Raw genomic sequence first — 9,741 nt, 5'->3', positions numbered from 1 at the left:
CCCCCCCTCTAGACACCTCTTCTCGATCCCTTTCAATTGGTATCAGAGCTTTGGTCTCCATTGCTTTGGTTTAAACACCATTGGAGGAAGATGGATTAGTCTACTATTGGGAGTCTTAGACATATAGTGCCTATACTTGATGGAGAATACTTTCACGAGTGGAAAAATGAGATGCTTGTGATTTTTAGTCAATATCATTTAAACAAGTACATTGCTAGCCCTTGTGCACCTCATGTTGATCCTATGCATCCTACCCTTGATGAGTCAATTGACATGATTCGCAATCTTAGAACTATTGAACTTATCACTAGAGGCTTGCCTAAAAACTTGATTGGATGTTTGCCTACTCTTAAGTGTGCCTACACTATATGGAAATTTCTTTAGGGACGTTTTCCAAATTATTCCTTGAAAAATCTAGATGAAATTCTCCATAAGTCTATTGCCTTGAGTAAGATGAATTCTAGTGATCCTATGTTTGGTGATTGTCTATTTGAGCTTACAAACCTTATGCGTGCCAAAGGAGATGTTGGAATTATTAGTGATATTATTTCCAAAGCTATTAAAATTCATAAGCAAGATCATTATCAAACTCACTCTAGCAAATCACCCTCTCTAGGATTTGATCCACCACATGACGATGTTGAACATGGATACTATGATGAGGATGATGATAGTGACTTCGATCTTGATGATGCAATGAGATACTTTGGTCTTATGGCAAATCTTCGGGGATATATGGCAGGAGGAAAGGAATGGGTTCTTGATAGTGGATGTACCGATCACATGACCGGAGATAAAGACATGTTTCGAGAGCTTGCTGAAAACGATGGTCCTCGAAAGTATGTCACTTTCGGTGACAACTCAAAGGGTAAGGTGGTTGGCCTTGGTAAGGTGGCCATACCACATGATAGCTCCATACAAAATGTCTTGCTCGTTGAATCTCTTGGCTACAACTTACTTTCAGTATCTAGACTTGCTGATTTCGGTTTCAATGTCCTATTTACTGAAGTAGATTGCCAAGTGTTTCGTAGAGATAATCATAAAATGGTCTTTACCAGTGTACGTAGAGGTGATCTATACATCGTTGATTTCACTAAAAAGGCTCAACCTAGAACTTGCTTTATTGCTCAATCCTCTAAAGGTTGGTTATGGCATAGATGATTAGGTCATGTTGGCATGTGAAACCTTGACAAGCTTATTAAAGGAAATCATATCCTTGGAGTTAACGGTGTCATATTTGATAAAGATAGACTTTGCAACGCTTGTCAGGCAAGTAAACAGGTTGGAGGAAGGCATCCCGTGAAGAACATCATGACCACAAGGAGGCCACTCGAGCTACTTCATATGGATCTCTTTGGTCCCAACGCTTACAAAAGTCTCGGTGGAAATTCTTTTGGTCTAGTTATAGTTGATGATTTTTCAAGATTTACGTGGGTGTTCTTTCTCGATGATAAATCATAGGTCCAAAAGATCTTCAAAAACTTCGCTAGGAAGGCCCAAAATCAATTTGAAGTAAAGATCAAGAAGGTTCGTAGCGACAACGAAACGGAGCTCAAGAACGCAAATGTGGACACCTTTCTTGACGAAGAAGGGATTTCACATGAGTTCTCGGCTACGTACACACCTTAACAAAATGGAGTTGTTGAGAGGAAGAACCGGACGCTCATCGAAATGGCGAGAACGATGCTTGATGAGTACAAGACGCGGAAGCACTTTTGGGCGGAAGCGGTTGAGACAGCTTGTCATGCAACAAATCGCTTGTATCTTCACAAGCTACTCGGCAAGACGGCATACGAGCTCCTCACCGGTAACAAACCCCAAGTTGGATACTTTCGAGTATTCGGCTCAAAGTGCTACATTCTTGATAAGCATCATTGTTCTAAATTTGCTCCTAAGTCTCATGAAGGTTTCCTACTTGGTTATGGCTCAAATTCTCACACATACCGTGTCTACAACAATTTCACCCGAAAGGTCGAAGAAATGGTAGATGTGAAGTTTGATGAATCTAATGGCTCGCAAGTAGAGCAATTGCCAATTGATGTAGGACACAAAGATCCCTCGGAAGCAATCCAAGACTTGTCTATTGGCAAGATTCGTCCAACGGAGGTGAAGGAAAGTACCTCGTCCGTCCAAGTGGAAGTTTCTACCTCACGACAAGGTGAACCAAGAGTTGATATGGAAGCATCCACAAGTGGGACACACCAAGATGAAGAAAACGAGGAAGTGCATCAAGATGAACGTCAAAAACCTCCTTCTCCACCACGACAAGAGCACGACAACACCAACAATGAAGAAGGCCAAGAAGAAGAACAAGATGAAGAAGATGTTCAACAAAGACCCAAGCAAAAGCTGACATGAGTTCGAGCAAGAATTGCTAAAGACCATCCCGTCGAGCAAATCTACAATGATATCCAAACCAGGAGAATCACTCGCTCTAAAACTCGTTTAGCTAACTTTTGTGAACACTATTCATTCATCTCTAGCATTGAACCTATGAAGGTTGAAGAAGCATTGGAAGATCCGGATTGGATAAACGCCATGCACGAAGAGCTACACAACTTTGAGAGAAATCAAGTTTGGACATTGGTTGAGAAGCCCAACAACAACCATAACATCATCGGTACCAAATGGGTGTTTCGCAACAAGCAAGATGAAGATGGACAAGTAGTTCACAACAAAGCACGTCTCGTCTCCCAAGGCTACACACAAGTCGAAGGTATGGACTATGGTGAGACTTATGCTCCCGTTGCTAGACTTGAGTCCATTCGCATCTTACTTGCCTATGCTAATCACCATGATATCACCTTGTACCAATGGACATTAGAAGTGCTTTTCTAAATGGTGAAATAGAGGAGGAAGTTTATGTTAAACAACCTCCCGGCTTTGTTAATCCTAAGAAACCTGATCATGTTTACAAACTACACAAAGCTCTTTATGGCCTTAAGCAAGCTCCTAGAGCGTGGTATAAATGCTTGACCAAGTTCCTTATTGAAAAAGGCTTTGAAATTGGAAAAATAGATTCTACTCTTTTTACTAAGAGGGTCAATGGAGAACTATTTGTGTGCCAAATCTATGTTGATGATATTATATTTGGTTCTACTAACCCTCATTTTAGTGAAAAGTTTGGAAAGCTAATGTCGGAGAAGTTTGAGATGTCTATGATGAGTGAACTCTAATTCTCTCTTGGTTTGCAAATCAAGCAAACTAAGGAAGGTTCCTTTGTCTCTCAAACGAAGTACACCAAGGACTTCTTCAAGAAGTTCAATATGCAAGAATGCCAAGGTATGACTACACCCATGCCTACTAGTGGACATCTTGATTTGACCAAAGATGGTGAACTGGTTGATCAAAAGGTTTATCGCTCTATGATTGGTTCATTGTTATATCTATGTGCTTCACGTCCCGATAACATGCTAAGTGTGTGCATGTGTGCACGATATCAAGCTGCTCCTAAAGAATGTCATCTTAAGGCCGTGAAAAGGATAGTGAGATACTTAATCCATACACCAAATTTTGGCATTTGGTATCCAAAGAGGGCCTCTTTCGATCTTGTTGGCTACTCCGACTCGGACTATGCCGAAGACAAGGTTGATAGAAAGTCCACTTTGGGTACTTGTCAATTTCTTGGTAGATCTCTTGTGTGTTGGTCCTCCAAGAAACAAAACTCGGTATCCTTATCCACCACTGAAGCGGAATACATTGCCGCTGGTTCATGTTGTGCTCAATTACTTTGGATGACCCAAACTCTTAAAAATTATGGGATATATGTGAAACATGTTCCATTACTTTGTGACAATGAAAGTGCATCAATATTGCTTACAATCCCATGCAACATTCTCGAACTAAGCATATTGAAGTTTATCATCATTTCATTTGAGATCATGTTGCTAAGGGTGACATTAATCTTAAGCATGTTCGCACCGAAAAACAATTAGTGGATATATTCAGTAAACCACTTGATGAGAGAGTGTTTTGCAGGTTAAGAGGTGAATTGAACATCATTGATGCTTCAAACTTGGAGTAGGAACTCCATTGGATACATGCAAGACATGAGCTTATGACCAATCCTTGATATTTCTCTTACGATGAAAATCTTATGTCTTGGATATATTTGCACCTTGCATGTTATCTAACCCTTGTAGGTACTTGGATGAATCAAAATCTATGAGATTGCAACTCACTCACATCTTGAGCAATCTCTACATCACCAAGTCTCTACACAATGGTGGTTGAAGACAAGGAAGCACAAAACCATTCAAACATATCCTTTGACAAATTCTATGTTGAGTTTCATGATTGTCATTTTGGATACACAAGTGCTCTTCCTTGCAAAAACTAACCCATGTAGGTAGATGAACTCAAATTCCAAGTGGTGCTCCCAACTCTTGATGAGCTACATCAACCTTGAGCACCCCACACAAGTTCAACTACATGATCACGATCAACACCACCACCCAAGGTATGTTATTCTTTCTTAGAGAAGCTTTACTCCAAGTCATGAGTCAAAGCAACTCAACAAGATGAGAATACATCAAGATGCTTAAACGAAAAATGGTAACCCCATTTTGAGCTTAAACGATGAGTACGACCTATGATCAAGTGATCTCACTTGACTCCTAAGTCAATATACTCTAACATAGGTGACTTTGTCGCCGACCATCTCTAGATGAAGTTCTCTTGTGTTATTTTCTGTGCTCTTGCATTTTTCTCATGCATATTTATTTCCCCTTACAAAAAAACTTCATCTAGATTTCTTTTCTTTCTATTCTGTCCTGCATTCCCTGCATCCAATTCATTGCAAATCTTTCAGTTAATCTTTGCAAATCCTTGTGAGATCTTACTTGTCTAGTGAGCTGAGGTGACAAGTGTTTTCTCTGTGATGAACTCGGTCACACCGGTCTCTTGTTCTCGGTCTAACCGAAATCATTCGGTGCAACCGAAGCATCCAACTCGGTGCCACCGATTTCACAACAGGAAAAACATTTTGCCATTTATTCCTGCATTATTATTTTTCAACTCCACTCAATGAATCTTGTCCTATACAAGCATCACATTTTTATCAGTGCTTTGTGCTGTGACTCAAGGACCAAACCCATTTACGACGAATTCCAGAAGACCCTTCTTGGAAATTGATGTCAAAGGGGGAGAGAGAGATCACATCAAAGCTTATCACTTCAACAGGTGGAGAGAGATATCTCTAGGGGGAGAGAATACTCAAGGAGAGAGTAATCTTCAAGGATCCCAGATGCTTGGTGTTCAAGAGGAGAGATGCCACATGTCTTCTTGAGGGGAAAGACATATTCATATGTGCTTATTTGCATTAGCTCTGTTCATTTGTTTCTTTGAGCTCTGATTCTGCATTTTGTTCTAATTTTCTGTTCCCTATCTTCTCCCAGTATCCCATGCTAGATTCAGGGGGAGCAAGACATCTAAGGGAAAGAAATTCTTTAAATTCATTGCACATCTTTACCTTTGGGGACATGTCTATATTCAATGTGGTACTTAGTACTCATTCTCAACATGTCATCCCAGTCTTGGTACTCTTGTAGTGTCTTTTGTTTGCTCTGGCCAGCAAGTGTATCTGTGTTATCTAACCTTATTTTCACAGGTTCATTCCATCCTAAGCCAACTCAAGACCACAAGGTAAGTATATGCATCACAATCATGTGCATGAGGAATTCTTGATGTTGTACATATTGTTTGCAAGAAGGACTCACGGCCATGAAGGTACATTTCCCATATTCACATCATTTGCTCTGATGCATATAGCCAAGATACATGTAACACATTGCCTACTCTGTCATGGTTATGCATTCACATGCTTCTATATTCCATATTCACATGATTGCATACATGTAGGGGGGCCTATGCATGTTACATGTCTTTCCAAAGCTTTACTTGTTATTCTTTATATTTTTATCTAAAGCTTTGACGTATGTTGTCATCAATTACCAAAAAGGGGGAGATTGAAAGCACAAGTGCTCCCTGGGTGATTTTGGTAATTAATGTCAACATATCTCTTGTTGGACTAACACTTTTACCTAGTATGTTTCAGACAAGTTCAACAATGGAGTGGCATGGACTAAAGGATGTGGAACCCCTTCAAGATGCTAAGGACAAAGGATTGGCTCAAGCTCCAAGATCAAGACTCTACATTTTCTATTTTAGTGATCCAATATCACATTGAGTCTATAGGAAAAGCCAATACTATCAAGGAGGGATGAGGTGTTGCTTAATGAGTTTCTTTCTCCACAGTGCTTAGTGATATGCTCCAAAACCCTCAACTACTTTCTCGCATCCACATATGTCCTAAACCAAAAGTCAAACTCGGCCCTACCGATTCTTTCTATCCGTCGCCACCGAGTTCAGATGTCTTAGCCACTGCCACAAACCCTAGGCAAATCGGTCTCACCGAGATGGGATTGTAATCTCTCTGTGTATGTCCATTACCAAAATCGGTCTCACCGAGTTTGAGTAATCGGTACTACCGAGATTACAATGCAAACTCTCTCGTTAGCTTATTACCAAAATCGTTCCTACCGAGTTTGTGTAATCGGTCTCACCGAGTTTGCCTGACCAACTCTCTGGTTAGCTTATTACCAAAATCGGTCCCACCGAGTTTGTGTAATCGATCTCACCGAGATTACGTTATGCCCTAACCCTAACCATATCGGTCCTACCGAGTTGCATGTCGGTCCCACCGAAAATCCTAACGGTCACTAGATTTGCTAAATCGGTCCGACCGAGTTTCTCAATTCGGTCCCACCGAGTTTGGCAAGTTGTGTGTAACGGTTAGATTTTGTGTGGAGGCTATATATACCCCTCCACCCACTCTTCATTCATGGAGAGAGCCATCAAAATGAACCTACACTTCCAGCATACATTTTCTGAGAGAGAACCACCTACTCATGTGTTGAGACCAAGATATTCCATTCCTACGATATGAATCTTGATCTCTAGCCTTCCCCAAGTTGCTTTCCACTCAAATCTTCTTTCCACCAAATCCAAATCTTGTGAGAGAGAGTTGATTGTTGGGGAGACTATCATTTGAAGCACAAGAGCAAGGAGTTCATCATCAACACACCATTTGTTACTTCTTGGAGAGTGGTGTCTCCTAGATTGGCTAGGTGTCACTTGGGAGCCTCCGACAAGATTGTGGAGTTGAACCAAGGAGTTTATAAGGGCAAGGAGATCGCCTACTTCGTGAAGATCTACCGCTAGTGAGGCAAGTCCTTCGTGGGCGACGGCCATGGTGGGATAGACAAGGTTGCTTCTTTGTGGACCCTTCCTGGGTGGAGCCCTCCGTGGACTCGCGTAACCGTTACCCTTCGTGGGTTGAAGTCTCCATCAACGTGGATGTACGATAGCACCACCTATCGGAACCACGGCTCAAAAATCACCGTGTCTCCAAATTGCGTTTGAATCCTCCAAACCCTTCCCTTTACATTCTTGCAAGTTGCATGCTTTACTTTCCGCTGCTCATATACTCTTTGCATGCTTGCTTGTTATGTATTGTGAGTGTTAAACTTGTGCCTAAACTCCACTCCAACTTGAAGAAGTTAAAAACTGCAACTTTTGGTACTTAGTGTCTAATCACCCCCCTCTAGACACCTCTTCTCGATCCCTTTCAGCAAGGATTTGGGTTCCTGCCAAAGCTTGCTGCTCACTGACAAGCTTGTCATTCCTCCCAGTAACATACTTGTCGGCAACTTATGGGAGCTTAGTGGGAAAGTATTTGCCAGTGTTCAACTTTCTTCTCTTATTCTGCCTTGTCAATGGTGTTACACACAACTGAGACAAATGGAGCAAAAAAATTCCTGGTTCCACCTGTAACTTAAGGGTGGCATGCTTTGAGAGATCATCAGATATGTTATTTTCTGCACGAGGTATGTGCTTCGTTTGCAATCCGTCTAGGTGCTCTTCCAGTTTCCTCACTTCATCAACATACACTTCCATCAATGGGCTCTGGTAATCCTTGCTTACTTGTTTGACAACCAACTATGAGTCACCTCTGATGATAAGCTTCCTGATTTTGAGGTCTGCCGCAATCCTGAGACCAACGAGCAGTCCTTCATATTCAGTAGTGTTGTTTGTCGATTCTGCCTGGGAAAATGCATCTGAATTACATACTTGAAGTGCTCTCTGATGGGTGCGAGGAAAAGCACTACAACACCGGCGCCTTGTAGCAAAAAAGCCCCGTCAAAGTACATAATCAAATATTTGGTTGTTTCCTTGCCGAGGAGAGAGGTGTTTGGTGCTTCTTCGTTTGGCGTTGCCGTCCATTATGCAATGAACTTTGCCAAGGCCCTGCTCTGAATAGTTGAAGTACACTACTAGGAGAAAGCCTACTAGTAGTGCCTGAAATACCTACAGCAGTAGCGTTGGGTCCAGTGCTACTGCTAATGCGCTACAACTAAGTTGTAGCAGTACCGCTGCCCTGACCAGTGCTACCGGTAAGTATGGTTGGCAGTAGCGCTAGTCAGGGCAGCGCTAGTGCTAACTATTTGTAGCGCTGTTGCTAGATGCACTCCAGTATTACTGCTAGTATTCCTGCTTTCATCAATTCATACCCCCTCTACATATTTGTGATGTACTTTTTGTGCAGGTTCTATATAGTAGTTTCATCTGTTCATAATAAACATACACTATTCTCATCATATCATACACATACAGTAGTCTCGTCATACCATCATCATCATTTAACACAAATATCATCACATCTCAAAAATAGCGATACACAAGTCATGTCATGTCTCGAATAATTGCAACTGCATGGTCATGGAACACACACAAGTTTCATCATCTCTATCTAAACCATGATGTAGAAGAGAAGAGCAACCAACATGACCAAGAGCGCGACTATGTAGTACTTGAGGCACCGGTGGTTCTGCCCCCGCTCTTGCCGTGGCGTCCACCTCAAGTAACTACTTTCCTCTTCGGCTCTGCTATCGAACCCTCTATGGCTAGCACCCGGATACTTGTCCACCTGGGCCTGAGCATCTGGCCAGTGGTCGTAGACTCCTAGAACCCTCCCGACAAACACGGCGTAGCAGTCCTTCGCCATATCTGATCTATGTACCTGCATCATCAGTTGATGAATTGAATGTTAATATGCAACATAATGTACTTAAGAAAACAAAGGGCATAATTAGCAAAATACAAGCAACCTATAGTAAACATAAATAACGAAGTTCTGAATACCCAAACTAATTAACTAGAGCGATCTACGCTAGTTCAGGACCACGGTTTAATTACATCTCATAGTCTCGCCGTGCATAAATCCAAAGTTTTGCCATAGAAAGATAGTAGTGACACATTGTCATTGACAATCAGTCCTCCATATCGACAGTCCAATCTTCATAGTCAGGGAGGAAACACCCGAGCTTCTTGAAAGGCTTCAGGTCCATACGCTGAGCGAGTAGTAGTGCTTGGACATCACCCCGCGTGATTGGACCATGGTAGAACATCCATGTTGGTTCGAGGACCTGCTTCATGATCACTTGGGCAAGTTCACACTGTACATGATAAAACTCAGCTCGGATTCGATGATCCGGTGTCTTTCCTATGCTTGTGGCCCAGTTGACAATCTCAGCATCATTGGTAGTAGCTGACATGTGAAGGCGTTGATTATCCCTTATATACTTGAGCAGGTGATGCAGGTAGAATCCATCAGCTGTACTAGTGTACGGTTGCTGGATGCAGCAGAAATCGGTCTTATGGCTGAAAACCAGCCCATTTTTA

Source organism: Triticum aestivum, chromosome 3B, assembly GCF_018294505.1.
Source record: "Triticum aestivum cultivar Chinese Spring chromosome 3B, IWGSC CS RefSeq v2.1, whole genome shotgun sequence".
Taxonomy (NCBI): Eukaryota; Viridiplantae; Streptophyta; class Magnoliopsida; order Poales; family Poaceae; genus Triticum; species Triticum aestivum.
Note: the sequence above shows the minus strand (reverse complement) of the source record.